General features: G+C 44.6%; 25 non-coding genes across 25 annotated transcripts; all 25 read right to left on the reverse strand.

The window, feature by feature from the left end:
* Positions 1-1,740: 1,740 nt before the first annotated feature.
* Positions 1,741-1,813, reverse strand: trnam-cau (transfer RNA methionine (anticodon CAU)). Its single transcript has one exon. It is a non-coding gene; the product is annotated as a tRNA-Met (tRNA).
* Positions 1,814-2,272: 459 nt separating this feature from the next.
* On the reverse strand, positions 2,273-2,361 carry trnay-gua (transfer RNA tyrosine (anticodon GUA)). The gene is given in 2 exon segments: positions 2,273-2,308; positions 2,325-2,361. It is a non-coding gene; the product is annotated as a tRNA-Tyr (tRNA).
* An 896-nt stretch (positions 2,362-3,257) lies between these two features.
* trnam-cau (transfer RNA methionine (anticodon CAU)) lies at positions 3,258-3,330 on the reverse strand. The gene has a single exon. It is a non-coding gene; the product is annotated as a tRNA-Met (tRNA).
* Positions 3,331-3,789: 459 nt separating this feature from the next.
* trnay-gua (transfer RNA tyrosine (anticodon GUA)) lies at positions 3,790-3,878 on the reverse strand. Its single transcript is given in 2 exon segments — positions 3,790-3,825; positions 3,842-3,878. It is a non-coding gene; the product is annotated as a tRNA-Tyr (tRNA).
* Positions 3,879-4,773: 895 nt separating this feature from the next.
* Positions 4,774-4,846, reverse strand: trnam-cau (transfer RNA methionine (anticodon CAU)). The gene has a single exon. It is a non-coding gene; the product is annotated as a tRNA-Met (tRNA).
* Positions 4,847-5,305: 459 nt separating this feature from the next.
* Positions 5,306-5,394, reverse strand: trnay-gua (transfer RNA tyrosine (anticodon GUA)). The gene is given in 2 exon segments: positions 5,306-5,341; positions 5,358-5,394. It is a non-coding gene; the product is annotated as a tRNA-Tyr (tRNA).
* An 895-nt stretch (positions 5,395-6,289) lies between these two features.
* Positions 6,290-6,362, reverse strand: trnam-cau (transfer RNA methionine (anticodon CAU)). Its single transcript has one exon. It is a non-coding gene; the product is annotated as a tRNA-Met (tRNA).
* A 459-nt stretch (positions 6,363-6,821) lies between these two features.
* trnay-gua (transfer RNA tyrosine (anticodon GUA)) lies at positions 6,822-6,910 on the reverse strand. The gene is given in 2 exon segments: positions 6,822-6,857; positions 6,874-6,910. It is a non-coding gene; the product is annotated as a tRNA-Tyr (tRNA).
* Positions 6,911-7,805: 895 nt separating this feature from the next.
* trnam-cau (transfer RNA methionine (anticodon CAU)) lies at positions 7,806-7,878 on the reverse strand. The gene has a single exon. It is a non-coding gene; the product is annotated as a tRNA-Met (tRNA).
* Positions 7,879-8,337: 459 nt separating this feature from the next.
* Positions 8,338-8,426, reverse strand: trnay-gua (transfer RNA tyrosine (anticodon GUA)). The gene is given in 2 exon segments: positions 8,338-8,373; positions 8,390-8,426. It is a non-coding gene; the product is annotated as a tRNA-Tyr (tRNA).
* Positions 8,427-9,321: 895 nt separating this feature from the next.
* trnam-cau (transfer RNA methionine (anticodon CAU)) lies at positions 9,322-9,394 on the reverse strand. Its single transcript has one exon. It is a non-coding gene; the product is annotated as a tRNA-Met (tRNA).
* A 459-nt stretch (positions 9,395-9,853) lies between these two features.
* On the reverse strand, positions 9,854-9,942 carry trnay-gua (transfer RNA tyrosine (anticodon GUA)). The gene is given in 2 exon segments: positions 9,854-9,889; positions 9,906-9,942. It is a non-coding gene; the product is annotated as a tRNA-Tyr (tRNA).
* Positions 9,943-10,837: 895 nt separating this feature from the next.
* Positions 10,838-10,910, reverse strand: trnam-cau (transfer RNA methionine (anticodon CAU)). Its single transcript has one exon. It is a non-coding gene; the product is annotated as a tRNA-Met (tRNA).
* A 1,443-nt stretch (positions 10,911-12,353) lies between these two features.
* On the reverse strand, positions 12,354-12,426 carry trnam-cau (transfer RNA methionine (anticodon CAU)). The gene has a single exon. It is a non-coding gene; the product is annotated as a tRNA-Met (tRNA).
* Positions 12,427-12,885: 459 nt separating this feature from the next.
* Positions 12,886-12,974, reverse strand: trnay-gua (transfer RNA tyrosine (anticodon GUA)). Its single transcript is given in 2 exon segments — positions 12,886-12,921; positions 12,938-12,974. It is a non-coding gene; the product is annotated as a tRNA-Tyr (tRNA).
* Positions 12,975-13,870: 896 nt separating this feature from the next.
* On the reverse strand, positions 13,871-13,943 carry trnam-cau (transfer RNA methionine (anticodon CAU)). The gene has a single exon. It is a non-coding gene; the product is annotated as a tRNA-Met (tRNA).
* Positions 13,944-14,402: 459 nt separating this feature from the next.
* Positions 14,403-14,491, reverse strand: trnay-gua (transfer RNA tyrosine (anticodon GUA)). The gene is given in 2 exon segments: positions 14,403-14,438; positions 14,455-14,491. It is a non-coding gene; the product is annotated as a tRNA-Tyr (tRNA).
* An 895-nt stretch (positions 14,492-15,386) lies between these two features.
* Positions 15,387-15,459, reverse strand: trnam-cau (transfer RNA methionine (anticodon CAU)). Its single transcript has one exon. It is a non-coding gene; the product is annotated as a tRNA-Met (tRNA).
* A 459-nt stretch (positions 15,460-15,918) lies between these two features.
* Positions 15,919-16,007, reverse strand: trnay-gua (transfer RNA tyrosine (anticodon GUA)). The gene is given in 2 exon segments: positions 15,919-15,954; positions 15,971-16,007. It is a non-coding gene; the product is annotated as a tRNA-Tyr (tRNA).
* Positions 16,008-16,902: 895 nt separating this feature from the next.
* trnam-cau (transfer RNA methionine (anticodon CAU)) lies at positions 16,903-16,975 on the reverse strand. The gene has a single exon. It is a non-coding gene; the product is annotated as a tRNA-Met (tRNA).
* A 459-nt stretch (positions 16,976-17,434) lies between these two features.
* On the reverse strand, positions 17,435-17,523 carry trnay-gua (transfer RNA tyrosine (anticodon GUA)). The gene is given in 2 exon segments: positions 17,435-17,470; positions 17,487-17,523. It is a non-coding gene; the product is annotated as a tRNA-Tyr (tRNA).
* Positions 17,524-18,418: 895 nt separating this feature from the next.
* trnam-cau (transfer RNA methionine (anticodon CAU)) lies at positions 18,419-18,491 on the reverse strand. The gene has a single exon. It is a non-coding gene; the product is annotated as a tRNA-Met (tRNA).
* A 1,443-nt stretch (positions 18,492-19,934) lies between these two features.
* Positions 19,935-20,007, reverse strand: trnam-cau (transfer RNA methionine (anticodon CAU)). The gene has a single exon. It is a non-coding gene; the product is annotated as a tRNA-Met (tRNA).
* A 459-nt stretch (positions 20,008-20,466) lies between these two features.
* trnay-gua (transfer RNA tyrosine (anticodon GUA)) lies at positions 20,467-20,555 on the reverse strand. The gene is given in 2 exon segments: positions 20,467-20,502; positions 20,519-20,555. It is a non-coding gene; the product is annotated as a tRNA-Tyr (tRNA).
* Positions 20,556-21,450: 895 nt separating this feature from the next.
* trnam-cau (transfer RNA methionine (anticodon CAU)) lies at positions 21,451-21,523 on the reverse strand. Its single transcript has one exon. It is a non-coding gene; the product is annotated as a tRNA-Met (tRNA).
* Positions 21,524-21,653: the final 130 nt, after the last annotated feature.

Consider the following 21,653-nt stretch of genomic DNA (forward strand, 5'->3'; position numbering starts at 1 on the left):
GCCTCTTGGGGATGTCATCAGGAGACACGGCGTTGACTTTCACAGCTATGCTGATGATACACAGCTTTACATCGCCGTGTCTCCTGATGACCTGGAACCTGTCAACACTCTTTTAAACTGCATTTTAGATATAAAGTTGTGGATGGCAGAAAACTTTTTACAGCTCAACCAGGACAAAACTGAAGTATTAATCATCGGTCCTGAAGACAAGAGAGAGATGATTTTACCACATCTTCATAATTTTAAACCTTCTCAATGTGTGAGAAACCTGGGCGTACTTTTTGACTCTGAGCTAGATTTTATCCCACACATTAAAAATGTCGTTAAGACAGGATTTTATCATCTTAAAAACATTGCCAGAGTCCGCCCGTTCCTCTCTCTTGCCAGCACAGAAGTGCTAATGCATGCTTTTATTTTCAGTCGTTTAGATTACTGTAATGCCCTGCTCTCTGGTTTACCCAAAAAGTCTATTTCAAATCTACAGCTATTGCAGAACTCAGCAGCACGAGTTCTGACGAGAACCAGAGGGCGAGAACACATTACACCGATTTTAAAATCGCTGCATTGGCTCCCTGTGCGTTTCAGGATTGATTTTAAGATTCTTTTAATGGTTTATAAATGTTTTTATGGTCTTGGGCCTTCTTATTTAAATGATATTCTTTTAAAATATGAGCCCTCGCGGACCCTGAGGTCCTCCGGTGCTGGCCTCTTAGTTGTTCCTAAAGTGAGGACCAAAACTTATGGTGAGGCTTCGTTCTGCCATTACGGTCCTCGCCTGTGGAACGGCCTGCCGGAGGGCCTCAGGGCCGCAGAGACTGTAGAGGTTTTTAAGAAGAGGCTCAAGACCCACCTTTTTAATTTAGCTTTCAGTTGAATTTTAACTGCTAAATTATTCTATTAGTTTTAATATAGGCTATATTCTATACTATACTTCATTTCATTTTATGCATCTTATTCTCAGTTTTTATTTATTTATTTATTTATTTATTTATTTATTTATTTATTTATTTATTTATTTTTTAATAAATCTTATAATTTAATATCTTATTGTGATATTAGCCCCAGTGTTTCTTGTGGGAGTCTTTTCTGCCAGGGTTGCCGGCTTGCCCGGTGGCTGTTGTTGCAGTTCTTGCCCTTGCTGGGGCGGCTGGGGTTTAATTTTGCAGCCTCACGGCTGTGAAGTGGACCCTGGTGTTGTCCCGGTCTGGGTTGGCGCTGTGGCCATGCTCCCGTGGGCGGGCTGGCTCCTGGTATGAAGAGATTCCCAAATGCCGTTTCCTCGCAGCAGAGCCAAGCCTTGTTTGTTTGTTTGTTTGTTTGTTTGTTTGTTTGTTTGTTTGCTTGCTTTTTTATTTATTTATTCATTTATTTATTTATTTATTTTAACTTGCATTGGTAGTCAACATTCATTGTCGTGGGTCATGTGCCTTAATGGAGGGGAGTGGGAAGGGTGTAGGGTGGGTTGGGTTTTTACTGCAATGTTGTGTGTTTTGTTTTTTTTTTTTTTTGTTTTTGTTTTTAATGTTAAAGCGCTTCGAGCTGCACGAAATGCATGATAAGCGCTATTTTATAAATAAAGTTTGATTGATTGATGCATCACTAAGGTTTTTTCGGGTAATGAGAGCACATGATGACAATGTGCTGCCATTGGGGCTGGACAACATTTTGCAGTTGAGGTGAACGACAGCCATGAGCCTAGGTGTTCCTGGGTGACTGCTGGGAAGAGCTGTGCAAAATCAGTGCCTCGTGTGAGGCTCGAACTCACGACCTTCAGATTATGAGACTGACGCGCTGCCAACTGCGCCAACGAGGCAATGAAAAGCAAAGTACACACAAGCCATCCCCTATGACTTTCCTATGACTATCACTTTCAGCCATTTCTTTGGGATACTCTTTACAAGTTGACGCGACTGTTGATTTGCAACACTAAGGCTTCTTTGGTCTGCTACACACAATGGGTGCTTTACATTTGCTTGGCTAATCTGGTTAGTGGCAAAAGCCTGCTAACAGGTGAAATCACTATGCCTGATTTGCGCTCTCTTTTCATTGCTCGGAAAGGTGTACACACACTCCATGTGTATCATCTGCGTTACCCCATAAGACCTAAAACCATATTCAAGTCAGGCACCTCTTTCACAAAGACATTTGAATAGACAGCAGGAGTGAGGTTGAAGTCAAGGACAAAGGTCACAAGAAAGCTCACTGGGAAAAGTAAGCATTCTTAGCGTAATAAGGAACGTATGAATGGTAAGATGACGGTGCCCGAAAAAAGTCCTTCGAGCCGGAATTGAACCAGCGACCTAAGGATGCCTATGTTTTTTCACCTACAGTCCTCCGCTCTACCAACTGAGCTATCGAAGGGAGCTGCTGATGGATGCCATTGTGTGACTCACTCATACAAAGAGCGGAATGCACACTTTACTGCACAAAGAAAATAACAATGACACAATTGCCAAGTGACCTTGCATATGGGAGATTTTTTCTTTCTTGGGCACTAAGGGCACAAAAGTACAAATGGTTGAGACTTTTTTGATTACGCAGAAAAATGGCTAGCATACGTGGCTTATTTAACACAACAAAGCTTGCCATCTAAACGGTGAGAACAGATAGGCCTTTCCCCATGGGCTTGGAGTAAAGAAGCAGCAAGTTTGAAAGCAAATGATAACAAAAGCTTTGATTGAGAGGAAAGCATTGTCGTGGACATAGCCAATATTTTGCGGTTGAGAGGAACATTCTGTACAGCTATGAGCCTATGTGTTACTGGATGGCTGCTGGCAAGAGCTGTACAAAATCTGTGCCTTGTGTGAGACAGATTATAAGACTGATGCTCTGCTTACAGCGCCAATGAGGGCGTGCAAAGCAGTGAACACGCACAGACACAGTCCGTTTCCTATGAAATCGCACTTTAAACAGTTTCTTTGGGATCCTCTTTGCAAGTGGTTTCAGATGCTGATTTCCAACAGAAAAGCTTCTTTTGTGGTCTGCCCGTTTGGGTTATTTACAAGGTATGATTGGTAAGACAGCATTGTCTGAAAGGACTCCATCCAGCCGGAATTGAACAAGCAACCTAAGGTGTTACTTTGGGATATTCTGACTTGACTGGTTCCATGCATCACTAAGGTTTTTTCGGGGTGATGAGAGCACATGATGACAATGTGCTGCCATTGGGGCTGGACAACATTTTGCAGTTGAGGTGAACGACAGCCATGAGCCTAGGTGTTCCTGGGTGACTGCTGGGAAGAGCTGTGCAAAATCAGTGCCTCGTGTGAGGCTCGAACTCACGACCTTCAGATTATGAGACTGACGCGCTGCCAACTGCGCCAACGAGGCCATGAAAAGCAAAGTACACACAAACCATCCCCTATGACTTTCCTATGACTATCACTTTCAGCCATTTCTTTGGGATACTCTTTACAAGTTGACGCGACTGTTGATTTGCAACACTAAGGCTTCTTTGGTCTGCTACACACAATGGGTGCTTTACATTTGCTTGGCTAATCTGGTTAGTGGCAAAAACCTGCTAACAGGTGAAATCCCTATGCCTGATTTGCGCTCTCTTTTCATTGCTCGGAAAGGTGTACACACACTCCATGTGTATCATCTGCGTTACCCCATAAGACCTAAAACCATATTCAAGTCAGGCACCTCTTTCACAAAGACATTTGAATAGACAGCAGGAGTGAGGTTGAAGTCAAGGACAAAGGTCACAAGAAAGCTCACTGGGAAAAGTAAGCATTCTTAGCGTAATAAGGAACATATGAATGGTAAGATGACGGTGCCCGAAAAATGTCCTTCGAGCCGGAATTGAACCAGCGACCTAAGGATGCCTATGTTTTTTCACCTACAGTCCTCCGCTCTACCAACTGAGCTATCGAAGGGAGCTGCTGATGGATGCCATTGTGTGACTCACTCATACAAAGAGCGGAATGCACACTTTACTGCACAAAGAAAATAACAATGACACAATTGCCAAGTGACCTTGCATATGGGAGATTTTTCCTTTCTTGGGCACTAAGGGCACAAAAGTACAAATGGTTGAGACTTTTTTGATTACGCAGAAAAATGGCTAGCATACGTGGCTTATTTAACACAACAAAGCTTGCCATCTAAACGGTGAGAACAGATAGGCCTTTCCTTGTGGGCTTGAAGTAAAGAAGCAGCAAGTTTGAAAGCAAATGATAACAAAAGCTTTGATTGAGAGGAAAGCACTGTCGTGGACATAGCCAATATTTTGCGGTTGAGAGGAACATTCTGTACAGCTATGAGCCTATGTGTTACTGGATGGCTGCTGGCAAGAGCTGTACAAAATCTGTGCCTTGTGTGAGACAGATTATAAGACTGATGCTCTGCCTACAGCGCCAATGAGGGCATGCAAAGCAGTGAACACGCACAGACACAGTCCGTTTCCTATGAAATCGCACTTTAAACAGTTTCTTTGGGATCCTCTTTGCAAGTGGTTTCAGATGCTGATTTCCAACAGAAAAGCTTCTTTTGTGGTCTGCCCGTTTGGGTTATTTACAAGGTATGATTGGTAAGACAGCATTGTCTGAAAGGACTCCATCCAGCCGGAATTGAACAAGCAACCTAAGGTGTTACTTTGGGATATTCTGACTTGACTGGTTCCATGCATCACTAAGGTTTTTTCGGGTAATGAGAGCACATGATGACAATGTGCTGCCATTGGGGCTGGACAACATTTTGCAGTTGAGGTGAACGACAGCCATGAGCCTAGGTGTTCCTGGGTGACTGCTGGGAAGAGCTGTGCAAAATCAGTGCCTCGTGTGAGGCTCGAACTCACGACCTTCAGATTATGAGACTGACGCGCTGCCAACTGCGCCAACGAGGCCATGAAAAGCAAAGTACACACAAACCATCCCCTATGACTTTCCTATGACTATCACTTTCAGCCATTTCTTTGGGATACTCTTTACAAGTTGACGCGACTGTTGATTTGCAACACTAAGGCTTCTTTGGTCTGCTACACACAATGGGTGCTTTACATTTGCTTGGCTAATCTGGTTAGTGGCAAAAACCTGCTAACAGGTGAAATCCCTATGCCTGATTTGCGCTCTCTTTTCATTGCTCGGAAAGGTGTACACACACTCCATGTGTATCATCTGCGTTACCCCATAAGACCTAAAACCATATTCAAGTCAGGCACCTCTTTCACAAAGACATTTGAATAGACAGCAGGAGTGAGGTTGAAGTCAAGGACAAAGGTCACAAGAAAGCTCACTGGGAAAAGTAAGCATTCTTAGCGTAATAAGGAACGTATGAATGGTAAGATGACGGTGCCCGAAAAAAGTCCTTCGAGCCAGAATTGAACCAGCGACCTAAGGATGCCTATGTTTTTTCACCTACAGTCCTCCGCTCTACCAACTGAGCTATCGAAGGGAGCTGCTGATGGATGCCATTGTGTGACTCACTCATACAAAGAGCGGAATGCACACTTTACTGCACAAAGAAAATAACAATAACACAATTGCCAACTGACCTTGCATATGGGAGATTTTTCCTTTCTTGGGCACTAAGGGCACAAAAGTACAAATGGTTGAGACTTTTTTGATTACGCAGAAAAATGGCTAGCATACGTGGCTTATTTAACACAACAAAGCTTGCCATCTAAACGGTGAGAAAAGATAGGCCTTTCCCCGTGGGCTTGGAGTAAAGAAGCAGCAAGCTTGAAAGCAAATGATAACAAAAGCTTTGATTGAGAGGAAAGCACTGTCGTGGACATAGCCAATATTTTGCGGTTGAGAGGAACATTCTGTACAGCTATGAGCCTATGTGTTACTGGATGGCTGCTGGCAAGAGCTGTACAAAATCTGTGCCTTGTGTGAGACAGATTATAAGACTGATGCTCTGCCTACAGCGCCAATGAGGGCATGCAAAGCAGTGAACACGCACAGACACAGTCCGTTTCCTATGAAATCGCACTTTAAACAGTTTCTTTGGGATCCTCTTTGCAAGTGGTTTCAGATGCTGATTTCCAACAGAAAAGCTTCTTTTGTGGTCTGCCCGTTTGGGTTATTTACAAGGTATGATTGGTAAGACAGCATTGTCTGAAAGGACTCCATCCAGCCGGAATTGAACAAGCAACCTAAGGTGTTACTTTGGGATATTCTGACTTGACTGGTTCCATGCATCACTAAGGTTTTTTCGGGTAATGAGAGCACATGATGACAATGTGCTGCCATTGGGGCTGGACAACATTTTGCAGTTGAGGTGAACGACAGCCATGAGCCTAGGTGTTCCTGGGTGACTGCTGGGAAGAGCTGTGCAAAATCAGTGCCTCGTGTGAGGCTCGAACTCACGACCTTCAGATTATGAGACTGACGCGCTGCCAACTGCGCCAACGAGGCCATGAAAAGCAAAGTACACACAAACCATCCCCTATGACTTTCCTATGACTATCACTTTCAGCCATTTCTTTGGGATACTCTTTACAAGTTGACGCGACTGTTGATTTGCAACACTAAGGCTTCTTTGGTCTGCTACACACAATGGGTGCTTTACATTTGCTTGGCTAATCTGGTTAGTGGCAAAAACCTGCTAACAGGTGAAATCCCTATGCCTGATTTGCGCTCTCTTTTCATTGCTCGGAAAGGTGTACACACACTCCATGTGTATCATCTGCGTTACCCCATAAGACCTAAAACCATATTCAAGTCAGGCACCTCTTTCACAAAGACATTTGAATAGACAGCAGGAGTGAGGTTGAAGTCAAGGACAAAGGTCACAAGAAAGCTCACTGGGAAAAGTAAGCATTCTTAGCGTAATAAGGAACGTATGAATGGTAAGATGACGGTGCCCGAAAAAAGTCCTTCGAGCCAGAATTGAACCAGCGACCTAAGGATGCCTATGTTTTTTCACCTACAGTCCTCCGCTCTACCAACTGAGCTATCGAAGGGAGCTGCTGATGGATGCCATTGTGTGACTCACTCATACAAAGAGCGGAATGCACACTTTACTGCACAAAGAAAATAACAATAACACAATTGCCAACTGACCTTGCATATGGGAGATTTTTCCTTTCTTGGGCACTAAGGGCACAAAAGTACAAATGGTTGAGACTTTTTTGATTACGCAGAAAAATGGGTAGCATACGTGGCTTATTTAACACAACAAAGCTTGCCATCTAAACGGTGAGAACAGATAGGCCTTTCCCCATGGGCTTGGAGTAAAGAAGCAGCAAGCTTGAAAGCAAATGATAACAAAAGCTTTGATTGAGAGGAAAGCACCGTCGTGGACATGGCCAACATTTTGCGGTTGAAAGGAACATTCTGTACAGCTATGAGCCTATGTGTTACTGGATGGCTGCTGGCAAGAGCTGTACAAAATCTGTGCCTTGTGTGAGACAGATTTTAAGACTGATGCTCTGCCTACAGCGCCAATGAGGGCGTGCAAAGCAGTGAACACGCACAGACACAGTCCGTTTCCTATGAAATCGCACTTTAAACAGTTTCTTTGGGATCCTCTTTCCAAGTGGTTTCAGATGCTGATTTCCAACAGAAAAGCTTCTTTTGTGGTCTGCCCGTTTGGGTTATTTACAAGGTATGATTGGTAAGACAGCATTGTCTGAAAGGACTCCATCCAGCCGGAATTGAACAAACAACCTAAGGTGTTACTTTGGGATATTCTGACTTGACTGGTTCCATGCATCACTAAGGTTTTTTCGGGTAATGAGAGCACATGATGACAATGTGCTGCCATTGGGGCTGGACAACATTTTGCAGTTGAGGTGAACGACAGCCATGAGCCTAGGTGTTCCTGGGTGACTGCTGGGAAGAGCTGTGCAAAATCAGTGCCTCGTGTGAGGCTCGAACTCACGACCTTCAGATTATGAGACTGACGCGCTGCCAACTGCGCCAACGAGGCCATGAAAAGCAAAGTACACACAAACCATCCCCTATGACTTTCCTATGACTATCACTTTCAGCCATTTCTTTGGGATACTCTTTACAAGTTGACGCGACTGTTGATTTGCAACACTAAGGCTTCTTTGGTCTGCTACACACAATGGGTGCTTTACATTTGCTTGGCTAATCTGGTTAGTGGCAAAAACCTGCTAACAGGTGAAATCCCTATGCCTGATTTGCGCTCTCTTTTCATTGCTCGGAAAGGTGAACACACACTCCATGTGTATCATCTGCGTTACCCCATAAGACCTAAAACCATATTCAAGTCAGGCACCTCTTTCACGAAGACATTTGAATAGACAGCAGGAGTGAGGTTGAAGTCAAGGACAAAGGTCACAAGAAAGCTCACTGGGAAAATTAAGCATTCTTAGCGTAATAAGGAACGTATGAATGGTAAGATGACGGTGCCCGAAAAATGTCCTTCGAGCCGGAATTGAACCAGCGACCTAAGGATGCCTATGTTTTTTCACCTACAGTCCTCCGCTCTACCAACTGAGCTATCGAAGGGAGCTGCTGATGGATGCCATTGTGTGACTCACTCATACAAAGAGCGGAATGCACACTTTACTGCACAAAGAAAATAACAATAACACAATTGCCAACTGACCTTGCATATGGGAGATTTTTCCATAATTGGGCACTAAAGGCACAAAAGTACAAATGGTTGAGACTTTTGTGATTACGCAGAAAAATGGCTAGCATACGTGGCTTATTTAACACAACAAAGCTTGCCATCTAAACGGTGAGAACAGATAGGCCTTTCCCCATGGGCTTGGAGTAAAGAAGCAGCAAGCTTGAAAGCAAATGATAACAAAAGCTTTGATTGAGGGGAAAGCACCGTCGTGGACATAGCCAACATTTTGCGGTTGAGAGGAACATTCTGTACAGCTATGAGCCTATGTGTTACTGGATGGCTGCTGGCAAGAGCTGTACAAAATCTGTGCCTTGTGTGAGACAGATTATAAGACTGATGCTCTGCCTACAGCGCCAATGAGGGCGTGCAAAGCAGTGAACACGCACAGACACAGTCCGTTTCCTATGAAATCGCACTTTAAACAGTTTCTTTGGGATCCTCTTTGCAAGTGGTTTCAGATGCTGATTTCCAACAGAAAAGCTTCTTTTGTGGTCTGCCCGTTTGGGTTATTTACAAGGTATGATTGGTAAGACAGCATTGTCTGAGAGGACTCCATCCAGCCGGAATTGAACAAGCAACCTAAGGTGTTACTTTGGGATATTCTGACTTGACTGGTTCCATGCATCACTAAGGTTTTTTCGGGTAATGAGAGCACATGATGACAATGTGCTGCCATTGGGGCTGGACAACATTTTGCAGTTGAGGTGAACGACAGCCATGAGCCTAGGTGTTGCTGGGTGACTGCTGGGAAGAGCTGTGCAAAATCAGTGCCTTGTGTGAGGGTCGAACTCACGACCTTCAGATTATGAGACTGACGCGCTGCCAACTGCGCCAACGAGGCCATGAAAAGCAAAGTACACACAAACCATCCCCTATGACTTTCCTATGACTATCACTTTCAGCCATTTCTTTGGGATACTCTTTACAAGTTGACGCGACTGTTGATTTGCAACACTAAGGCTTCTTTGGTCTGCTACACACAATGGGTGCTTTACATTTGCTTGGCTAATCTGGTTAGTGGCAAAAACCTGCTAACAGGTGAAATCCCTATGCCTGATTTGCGCTCTCTTTTCATTGCTCGGAAAGGTGTACACACACTCCATGTGTATCATCTGCGTTACCCCATAAGACCTAAAACCATATTCAAGTCAGGCACCTCTTTCACAAAGACATTTGAATAGACAGCAGGAGTGAGGTTGAAGTCAAGGACAAAGGTCACAAGAAAGCTCACTGGGAAAAGTAAGCATTCTTAGCGTAATAAGGAACGTATGAATGGTAAGATGACGGTGCCCGAAAAATGTCCTTCGAGCCGGAATTGAACCAGCGACCTAAGGATGCCTATGTTTTTTCACCTACAGTCCTCCGCTCTACCAACTGAGCTATCGAAGGGAGCTGCTGATGGATGCCATTGTGTGACTCACTCATACAAAGAGCGGAATGCACACTTTACTGCACAAAGAAAATAACAATAACACAATTGCCAACTGACCTTGCATATGGGAGATTTTTCCTTTCTTGGGCACTAAGGGCACAAAAGTACAAATGGTTGAGACTTTTTTGATTACGCAGAAAAATGGCTAGCATACGTGGCTTATTTAACACAACAAAGCTTGCCATCTAAACGGTGAGAACAGATAGGCCTTTCCCCATGGGCTTGGAGTAAAGAAGCAGCAAGCTTGAAAGCAAATGATAACAAAAGCTTTGATTGAGGGGAAAGCACCGTCGTGGACATAGCCAACATTTTGCGGTTGAGAGGAACATTCTGTACAGCTATGAGCCTATGTGTTACTGGATGGCTGCTGGCAAGAGCTGTACAAAATCTGTGCCTTGTGTGAGACAGATTATAAGACTGATGCTCTGCCTACAGCGCCAATGAGGGCGTGCAAAGCAGTGAACACGCACAGACACAGTCCGTTTCCTATGAAATCGCACTTTAAACAGTTTCTTTGGGATCCTCTTTGCAAGTGGTTTCAGATGCTGATTTCCAACAGAAAAGCTTCTTTGGTGGTCTGCCCGTTTGGGTTATTTACAAGGTATGATTGGTAAGACAGCATTGTCTGAAAGGACTCCATCCAGCCGGAATTGAACAAGCAACCTAAGGTGTTACTTTGGGAATTTCTGACTTGACTGGTTCCATGCATCACTAAGGTTTTTTCGGGTAATGAGAGCACATGATGACAATGTGCTGCCATTGGGGCTGGACAACATTTTGCAGTTGAGGTGAACGACAGCCATGAGCCTAGGTGTTGCTGGGTGACTGTTGGGAAGAGCTGTGCAAAATCAGTGCCTTGTGTGAGGCTCGAACTCACGACCTTCAGATTATGAGACTGACGCGCTGCCAAATGCGCCAACGAGGCCATGAAAAGCAAAGTACACACAAACCATCCCCTATGACTTTCCTATGACTATCACTTTCAGCCATTTCTTTGGGATACTCTTTACAAGTTGACGCGACTGTTGATTTGCAACACTAAGGCTTCTTTGGTCTGCTACACACAATGGGTGCTTTACATTTGCTTGGCTAATCTGGTTAGTGGCAAAAACCTGCTAACAGGTGAAATCCCTATGCCTGATTTGCACTCTCTTTTCATTGCTCGGAAAGGTGTACACACACTCCATGTGTATCATCTGCGTTACCCCATAAGACCTAAAACCATATTCAAGTCAGGCACCTCTTTCACAAAGACATTTGAATAGACAGCAGGAGTGAGGTTGAAGTCAAGGACAAAGGTCACAAGAAAGCTCACTGGGAAAAGTAAGCATTCTTAGCGTAATAAGGAACGTATGAATGGTAAGATGACGGTGCCCGAAAAATGTCGTTCGAGCCGGAATTGAACCAGCGACCTAAGGATGCCTATGTTTTTTCACCTACAGTCCTCCGCTCTACCAACTGAGCTATGGAAGGGAGCTGCTGATGGATGCCATTGTGTGACTCACTCATACAAAGAGCGGAATGCACACTTTACTGCACAAAGAAAATAACAATAACACAATTGCCAACTGACCTTGCATATGGGAGATTTTTCCTTTCTTGGGCACTAAGGGCACAAAAGTACAAATGGTTGAGACTTTTTTGATTACGCAGAAAAATGGGTAGCATACGTGGCTTATTTAACACAACAAAGCTTGCCATCTAAACGGTGAGAACAGATAGGCCTTTCCCCATGGGCTTGGAGTAAAGAAGCAGCAAGCTTGAAAGCAAATGATAACAAAAGCTTTGATTGAGGGGAAAGCACCGTCGTGGACATAGCCAACATTTTGCGGTTGAGAGGAACATTCTGTACAGCTATGAGCCTATGTGTTACTGGATGGCTGCTGGCAAGAGCTGTACAAAATCTGTGCCTTGTGTGAGACAGATTATAAGACTGATGCTCTGCCTACAGCGCCAATGAGGGCGTGCAAAGCAGTGAACACGCACAGACACAGTCCGTTTCCTATGAAATCGCACTTTAAACAGTTTCTTTGGGATCCTCTTTGCAAGTGGTTTCAGATGCTGATTTCCAACAGAAAAGCTTCTTTTGTGGTCTGCCCGTTTGGGTTATTTACAAGGTATGATTGGTAAGACAGCATTGTCTGAAAGGACTCCATCCAGCCGGAATTGAACAAGCAACCTAAGGTGTTACTTTGGGATATTCTGACTTGACTGGTTCCATGCATCGCTAAGGTTTTTTCGGGTAATGAGAGCACATGATGACAATGTGCTGCCATTGGGGCTGGACAACATTTTGCAGTTGAGGTGAACGACAGCCATGAGCCTAGGTGTTGCTGGGTGACTGCTGGGAAGAGCTGTGCAAAATCAGTGCCTCGTGTGAGGCTCGAACTCACGACCTTCAGATTATGAGACTGACGCGCTGCCAACTGCGCCAACGAGGCCATGAAAAGCAAAGTACACACAAACCATCCCCTATGACTTTCCTATGACTATCACTTTCAGCCATTTCTTTGGGATACTCTTTACAAGTTGACGCGACTGTTGATTTGCAACACTAAGGCTTCTTTGGTCTGCTACACACAATGGGTGCTTTACATTTGCTTGGCTAATCTGGTTAGTGGCAAAAACCTGCTAACAGGTGAAATCCCTATGCCTGATTTGCGCTCTCTTTTCATTGCTCGGAAAGGTGTACACACACTCCATGTGTATCATCTGCGTTACCCCATAAGACCTAAAACCATATTCAAGTCAGGCACCTCTTTCACGAAGACATTTGAATAGACAGCAGGAGTGAGGTTGAAGTCAAGGACAAAGGTCACAAGAAAGCTCACTGGGAAAATTAAGCATTCTTAGCGTAATAAGGAACGTATGAATGGTAAGATGACGGTGCCCGAAAAAAGTCCTTCGAGCCAGAATTGAACCAGCGACCTAAGGATGCCTATGTTTTTTCACCTACAGTCCTCCGCTCTACCAACTGAGCTATCGAAGGGAGCTGCTGATGGATGCCATTGTGTGACTCACTCATACAAAGAGCGGAATGCACACTTTACTGCACAAAGAAAATAACAATAACACAATTGCCAACTGACCTTGCATATGGGAGATTTTTCCTTTCTTGGGCACTAAGGGCACAAAAGTACAAATGGTTGAGACTTTTTTGATTACGCAGAAAAATGGCTAGCATACGTGGCTTATTTAACACAACAAAGCTTGCCATCTAAACGGTGAGAAAAGATAGGCCTTTCCCCATGGGCTTGGAGTAAAGAAGCAGCAAGCTTGAAAGCAAATGATAACAAAAGCTTTGATTGAGGGGAAAGCACCGTCGTGGACATAGCCAACATTTTGCGGTTGAGAGGAACATTCTGTACAGCTATGAGCCTATGTGTTACTGGATGGCTGCTGGCAAGAGCTGTACAAAATCTGTGCCTTGTGTGAGACAGATTATAAGACTGATGCTCTGCCTACAGCGCCAATGAGGGCGTGCAAAGCAGTGAACACGCACAGACACAGTCCGTTTCCTATGAAATCGCACTTTAAACAGTTTCTTTGGGATCCTCTTTGCAAGTGGTTTCAGATGCTGATTTCCAACAGAAAAGCTTCTTTTGTGGTCTGCCCGTTTGGGTTATTTACAAGGTATGATTGGTAAGACAGCATTGTCTGAAAGGACTCCATCCAGCCGGAATTGAACAAGCAACCTAAGGTGTTACTTTGGGATATTCTGACTTGACTGGTTCCATGCATCACTAAGGTTTTTTCGGGGTAATGAGAGCACATGATGACAATGTGCTGCCATTGGGGCTGGACAACATTTTGCAGTTGAGGTGAACGACAGCCATGAGCCTAGGTGTTCCTGGGTGACTGCTGGGAAGAGCTGTGCAAAATCAGTGCCTCGTGTGAGGCTCGAACTCACGACCTTCAGATTATGAGACTGACGCGCTGCCAACTGCGCCAACGAGGCCATGAAAAGCAAAGTACACACAAACCATCCCCTATGACTTTCCTACGACTATCACTTTCAGCCATTTCTTTGGGATACTCTTTACAAGTTGACGCGACTGTTGATTTGCAACACTATGGCTTCTTTGGTCTGCTACACACAATGGGTGCTTTACATTTGCTTGGCTAATCTGGTTAGTGGCAAAAACCTGCTAACAGGTGAAATCCCTATGCCTGATTTGCGCTCTCTTTTCATTGCTCGGAAAGGTGTACACACACTCCATGTGTATCATCTGCGTTACCCCATAAGACCTAAAACCATATTCAAGTCAGGCACCTCTTTCACGAAGACATTTGAATAGACAGCAGGAGCGAGGTTGAAGTCAAGGACAAAGGTCACAAGAAAGCTCACTGGGAAAAGTAAGCATTCTTAGCGTAATAAGGAACGTATGAATGGTAAGATGACGGTGCCCGAAAAATGTCCTTCGAGCCGGAATTGAACCAGCGACCTAAGGATGCCTATGTTTTTTCACCTACAGTCCTCCGCTCTACCAACTGAGCTATCGAAGGGAGCTGCTGATGGATGCCATTGTGTGACTCACTCATACAAAGAGCGGAATGCACACTTTACTGCACAAAGAAAATAACAATAACACAATTGCCAACTGACCTTGCATATGGGAGATTTTTCCTTTCTTGGGCACTAAGGGCACAAAAGTACAAATGGTTGAGACTTTTTTGGTTACGCAGAAAAATGGCTAGCATACGTGGCTTATTTAACACAACAAAGCTTGCCATCTAAACGGTGAGAACAGATAGGCCTTTCCCCATGGGCTTGGAGTAAAGAAGCAGCAAGCTTGAAAGCAAATGATAACAAAAGCTTTGATTGAGGGGAAAGCACCGTCGTGGACATAGCCAACATTTTGCGGTTGAGAGGAACATTCTGTACAGCTATGAGCCTATGTGTTACTGGATGGCTGCTGGCAAGAGCTGTACAAAATCTGTGCCTTGTGTGAGACAGATTATAAGACTGATGCTCTGCCTAGAGCGCCAATGAGGGCGTGCAAAGCAGTGAACACGCACAGACACAGTCCGTTTCCTATGAAATCGCACTTTAAACAGTTTCTTTGGGATCCTCTTTGCAAGTGGTTTCAGATGCTGATTTCCAACAGAAAAGCTTCTTTTGTGGTCTGCCCGTTTGGGTTATTTACAAGGTATGATTGGTAAGACAGCATTGTCTGAAAGGACTCCATCCAGCCGGAATTGAACAAGCAACCTAAGGTGTTACTTTGGGATATTCTGACTTGACTGGTTCCATGCATCACTAAGGTTTTTTCGGGTAATGAGAGCACATGATGACAATGTGCTGCCATTGGGGCTGGACAACATTTTGCAGTTGAGGTGAACGACAGCCATGAGCCTAGGTGTTCCTGGGTGACTGCTGGGAAGAGCTGTGCAAAATCAGTGCCTCGTGTGAGGCTCGAACTCACGACCTTCAGATTATGAGACTGACGCGCTGCCAACTGCGCCAACGAGGCCATGAAAAGCAAAGTACACACAAACCATCCCCTATGACTTTCCTATGACTATCACTTTCAGCCATTTCTTTGGGATACTCTTTACAAGTTGACGCGACTGTTGATTTGCAACACTAAGGCTTCTTTGGTCTGCTACACACAATGGGTGCTTTACATTTGCTTGGCTAATCTGGTTAGTGGCAAAAACCTGCTAACAGGTGAAATCCCTATGCCTGATTTGCGCTCTCTTTTCATTGCTCGGAAAGGTGTACACACACTCCATGTGTATCATCTGCGTTACCCCATAAGACCTAAAACCATATTCAAGTCAGGCACCTCTTTCACAAAGACATTTGAATAGACAGCAGGAGTGAGGTTGAAGTCAAGGACAAAGGTCACAAGAAAGCTCACTGGGAAAATTAAGCATTCTTAGCGTAATAAGGAACGTATGAATGGTAAGATGACGGTGCCCGAAAAATGTCCTTCGAACCGGAATTGAACCAGCGACCTAAGGATTCCTATGTTTTTTCACCTACAGTCCTCCGCTCTACCAACTGAGCTATCGAAGGGAGCTGCTGATGGATGCCATTGTGTGACTCACTCATACAAAGAGCGGAATGCACACTTTACTGCACAAAGAAAATAACAATAACACAATTGCCAACTGACCTTGCATATGGGAGATTTTTCCTTTCTTGGGCACTAAGGGCACAAAAGTACAAATGGTTGAGACTTTTTTGATTACGCAGAAAAATGGCTAGCATACGTGGCTTATTTAACACAACATAGCTTGCCATCTAAACAGAGAGAAAAGATAGGCCTTTCCCCATGGGCTTGGAGTAAAGAAGCAGCAAGCTTGAAAGCAAATGATAACAAAAGCTTTGATTGAGGGGAAAGCACCGTCGTGGACATAGCCAACATTTTGCGGTTGAGAGGAACATTCTGTACAGCTATGAGCCTATGTGTTACTGGATGGCTGCTGGCAAGAGCTGTACAAAATCTGTGCCTTGTGTGAGACAGATTATAAGACTGATGCTCTGCCTACAGCGCCAATGAGGGCGTGCAAAGCAGTGAACACGCACAGACACAGTCCGTTTCCTATGAAATCGCACTTTAAACAGTTTCTTTGGGATCCTCTTTGCAAGTGGTTTCAGATGCTGATTTCCAACAGAAAAGCTTCTTTTGTGGTCTGCCCGTTTGGGTTATTTACAAGGTATGATTGGTAAGACAGCATTGTCTGAAAGGACTCCATCCAGCCGGAATTGAACAAGCAACCTAAGGTGTTACTTTGGGATATTCTGACTTGACTGGTTCCATGCATCACTAAGGTTTTTTCGGGTAATGAGAGCACATGATGACAATGTGCTGCCATTGGGGCTGGACAACATTTTGCAGTTGAGGTGAACGACAGCCATGAGCCTAGGTGTTCCTGGGTGACTGCTGGGAAGAGCTGTGCAAAATCAGTGCCTCGTGTGAGGCTCGAACTCACGACCTTCAGATTATGAGACTGACGCGCTGCCAACTGCGCCAACGAGGCCATGAAAAGCAAAGTACACACAAACCATCCCCTATGACTTTCCTATGACTATCACTTTCAGCCATTTCTTTGGGATACTCTTTACAAGTTGACGCGACTGTTGATTTGCAACACTAAGGCTTCTTTGGTCTGCTACACACAATGGGTGCTTTACATTTGCTTGGCTAATCTGGTTAGTGGCAAAAACCTGCTAACAGGTGAAATCCCTATGCCTGATTTGCACTCTCTTTTCATTGCTCGGAAAGGTGTACACACACTCCAAGTGTATCATCTGCGTTACCCCATAAGACCTAAAACCATATTCAAGTCAGGCACCTCTTTCACAAAGACATTTGAATAGACAGCAGGAGTGAGGTTGAAGTCAAGGACAAAGGTCACAAGAAAGCTCACTGGGAAAAGTAAGCATTCTTAGCGTAATAAGGAACGTATGAATGGTAAGATGACGGTGCCCGAAAAATGTCCTTCGAACCGGAATTGAACCAGCGACCTAAGGATGCCTATGTTTTTTCACCTACAGTCCTCCGCTCTACCAACTGAGCTATCGAAGGGAGCTGCTGATGGATGCCATTGTGTGACTCACTCATACAAAGAGCGGAATGCACACTTTACTGCACAAAGAAAATAACAATGACACAATTGCCAACTGACCTTGCATATGGGAGATTTTTCCTTTCTTGGGCACTAAGGGCACAAAAGTACAAATGGTTGAGACTTTTTTGATTACGCAGAAAAATGGCTAGCATACGTGGCTTATTTAACACAACAAAGCTTGCTATCTAAACGGTGAGAACAGATAGGCCTTTCCCCATGGGCTTGGAGTAAAGAAGCAGCAAGCTTGAAAGCAAATGATAACAAAAGCTTTGATTGAGGGGAAAGCACCGTCGTGGACATAGCCAACATTTTGCGGTTGAGAGGAACATTCTGTACAGCTATGAGCCTATGTGTTACTGGATGGCTGCTGGCAAGAACTGTACAAAATCTGTGCCTTGTGTGAGACAGATTATAAGACTGATGCTCTGCCTAGAGCGCCAATGAGGGCGTGCAAAGCAGTGAACACGCACAGACACAGTCCGTTTCCTATGAAATCGCACTTTAAACAGTTTCTTTGGGATCCTCTTTGCAAGTGGTTTCAGATGCTGATTTCCAACAGAAAAGCTTCTTTTGTGGTCTGCCCGTTTGGGTTATTTACAAGGTATGATTGGTAAGACAGCATTGTCTGAAAGGACTCCATCCAGCCGGAATTGAACAAGCAACCTAAGGTGTTACTTTGGGATATTCTGACTTGACTGGTTCCATGCATCACTAAGGTTTTTTCGGGTAATGAGAGCACATGATGACAATGTGCTGCCATTGGGGCTGGACAACATTTTGCAGTTGAGGTGAACGACAGCCATGAGCCTAGGTGTTCCTGGGTGACTGCTGGGAAGAGCTGTGCAAAATCAGTGCCTCGTGTGAGGCTCGAACTCACGACCTTCAGATTATGAGACTGACGCGCTGCCAACTGCGCCAACGAGGCCATGAAAAGCAAAGTACACACAAACCATCCCCTATGACTTTCCTATGACTATCACTTTCAGCCATTTCTTTGGGATACTCTTTACAAGTTGACGCGACTGTTGATTTGCAACACTAAGGCTTCTTTGGTCTGCTACACACAATGGGTGCTTTACATTTGCTTGGCTAATCTGGTTAGTGGCAAAAACCTGCTAACAGGTGAAATCCCTATGCCTGATTTGCGCTCTCTTTTCATTGCTCGGAAAGGTGTACACACACTCCATGTGTATCATCTGCGTTACCCCATAAGACCTAAAACCATATTCAAGTCAGGCACCTCTTTCACGAAGACATTTGAATAGACAGCAGGAGTGAGGTTGGAGTCAAGGACAAAGGTCACAAGAAAGCTCACTGGGAAAATTAAGCATTCTTAGCGTAATAAGGAACGTATGAATGGTAAGATGACGGTGCCCGAAAAATGTCCTTTGAACCGGAATTGAACCAGCGACCTAAGGATGCCTATGTTTTTTCACCTACAGTCCTCCGCTCTACCAACTGAGCTATCGAAGGGAGCTGCTGATGGATGCCATTGTGTGACTCACTCATACAAAGAGCGGAATGCACACTTTACTGCACAAAGAAAATAACAATAACACAATTGCCAACTGACCTTGCATATGGGAGATTTTTCCTTTCTTGGGCACTAAGGGCACAAAAGTACAAATGGTTGAGACTTTTTTGATTACGCAGAAAAATGGCTAGCATACGTGGCTTATTTAACACAACAAAGCTTGCCATCTAAACGGTGAGAACAGATAGGCCTTTCCCCATGGGCTTGGAGTAAAGAAGCAGCAAGCTTGAAAGCAAATGATAACAAAAGCTTTGATTGAGGGGAAAGCACCGTCGTGGACATAGCCAACATTTTGCGGTTGAGAGGAACATTCTGTACAGCTATGAGCCTATGTGTTACTGGATGGCTGCTGGCAAGAACTGTACAAAATCTGTGCCTTGTGTGAGACAGATTATAAGACTGATGCTCTGCCTACAGCGCCAATGAGGGCGTGCAAAGCAGTGAACACGCACAGACACAGTCCGTTTCCTATGAAATCGCACTTTAAACAGTTTCTTTGGGATCCTCTTTGCAAGTGGTTTCAGATGCTGATTTCCAACAGAAAAGCTTCTTTTGTGGTCTGCCCGTTTGGGTTATTTACAAGGTATGATTGGTAAGACAGCAATGTCTGAAAGGACTCCATCCAGCCGGAATTGAACAAGCAACCTAAGGTGTTACTTTGGGATATTCTGACTTGACTGGTTCCATGCATCACTAAGGTTTTTTCGGGTAATGAGAGCACATGATGACAATGTGCTGCCATTGGGGCTGGACAACATTTTGCAGTTGAGGTGAACGACAGCCATGAGCCTAGGTGTTCCTGGGTGACTGCTGGGAAGAGCTGTGCAAAATCAGTGCCTCGTGTGAGGCTCGAACTCACGACCTTCAGATTATGAGACTGACGCGCTGCCAACTGCGCCAACGAGGCCATGAAAAGCAAAGTACACACAAACCATCCCCTATGACTTTCCTATGACTATCACTTTCAGCCATTTCTTTGGGATACTCTTTACAAGTTGACGCGACTGTTGATTTGCAACACTAAGGCTTCTTTGGTCTGCTACACACAATGGGTGCTTTACATTTGCTTGGCTAATCTGGTTAGTGGCAAAAACCTGCTAACAGGTGAAATCCCTATGCCTGATTTGCGCTCTCTTTTCATTGCTCGGAAAGGTGTACACACACTCCATGTGTATCATCTGCGTTACCCCATAAGACCTAAAACCATATTCAAGTCAGGCACCTCTTTCATGAAGACATTTGAATAGACAGCAGGAGTGAGGTTGAAGTCAAGGACAAAGGTCACAAGAAAGCTCACTGGGAAAAGTAAGCATTCTTAGCGTAATAAGGAACGTATGAATGGTAAGATGACGGTGCCCGAAAAATGTCCTTCGACCCGGAATTGAACCAGCGACCTAAGGATGCCTATGTTTTTTCACCTACAGTCCTCCGCTCTACCAACTGAGCTATCGAAGGGAGCTGCAGATGGATGCCATTGTGTGACTCACTCATACAAAGAGCGGAATGCACACTTTACTGCACAAAGAAAATAACAATGACACAATTGCCAACTGACCTTGCATATGGGAGATTTTTCCTTTCTTGGGCACTAAGGGCACAAAAGTACAAATGGTTGAGACTTTTTTGATTACGCAGAAAAATGGCTAGCATACGTGGCTTATTTAACACAACATAGCTTGCCATCTAAACAGAGAGAAAAGATAGGCCTTTCCCCATGGGCTTGGAGTAAAGAAGCAGCAAGCTTGAAAGCAAATGATAACAAAAGCTTTGATTGAGGGGAAAGCACCGTCGTGGACATAGCCAACATTTTGCGGTTGAGAGGAACATTCTGTACAGCTATGAGCCTATGTGTTACTGGATGGCTGCTGGCAAGAGCTGTACAAAATCTGTGCCTTGTGTGAGACAGATTATAAGACTGATGCTCTGCCTACAGCGCCAATGAGGGCGTGCAAAGCAGTGAACACGCACAGACACAGTCCGTTTCCTATGAAATCGCACTTTAAACAGTTTCTTTGGGATCCTCTTTGCAAGTGGTTTCAGATGCTGATTTCCAACAGAAAAGCTTCTTTTGTGGTCTGCCCGTTTGGGTTATTTACAAGGTATGATTGGTAAGACAGCATTGTCTGAAAGGACTCCATCCAGCCGGAATTGAACAAGCAACCTAAGGTGTTACTTTGGGATATTCTGACTTGACTGGTTCCATGCATCACTAAGGTTTTTTCGGGTAATGAGAGCACATGATGACAATGTGCTGCCATTGGGGCTGGACAACATTTTGCAGTTGAGGTGAACGACAGCCATGAGCCTAGGTGTTCCTGGGTGACTGCTGGGAAGAGCTGTGCAAAATCAGTGCCTCGTGTGAGGCTCGAACTCACGACCTTCAGATTATGAGACTGACGCGCTGCCAACTGCGCCAACGAGGCCATGAAAAGCAAAGTACACACAAACCATCCCCTATGACTTTCCTATGACTATCACTTTCAGCCATTTCTTTGGGATACTCTTTACAAGTTGACGCGACTGTTGATTTGCAACACTAAGGCTTCTTTGGTC

The sequence above is a fragment of the Oryzias latipes genome, chromosome 14 (genome assembly GCF_053564925.1).
Source record: "Oryzias latipes strain Hd-rR chromosome 14, Olatipes_Hd-rR_3.1".
Lineage (NCBI taxonomy): Eukaryota > Metazoa > Chordata > Actinopteri > Beloniformes > Adrianichthyidae > Oryzias > Oryzias latipes.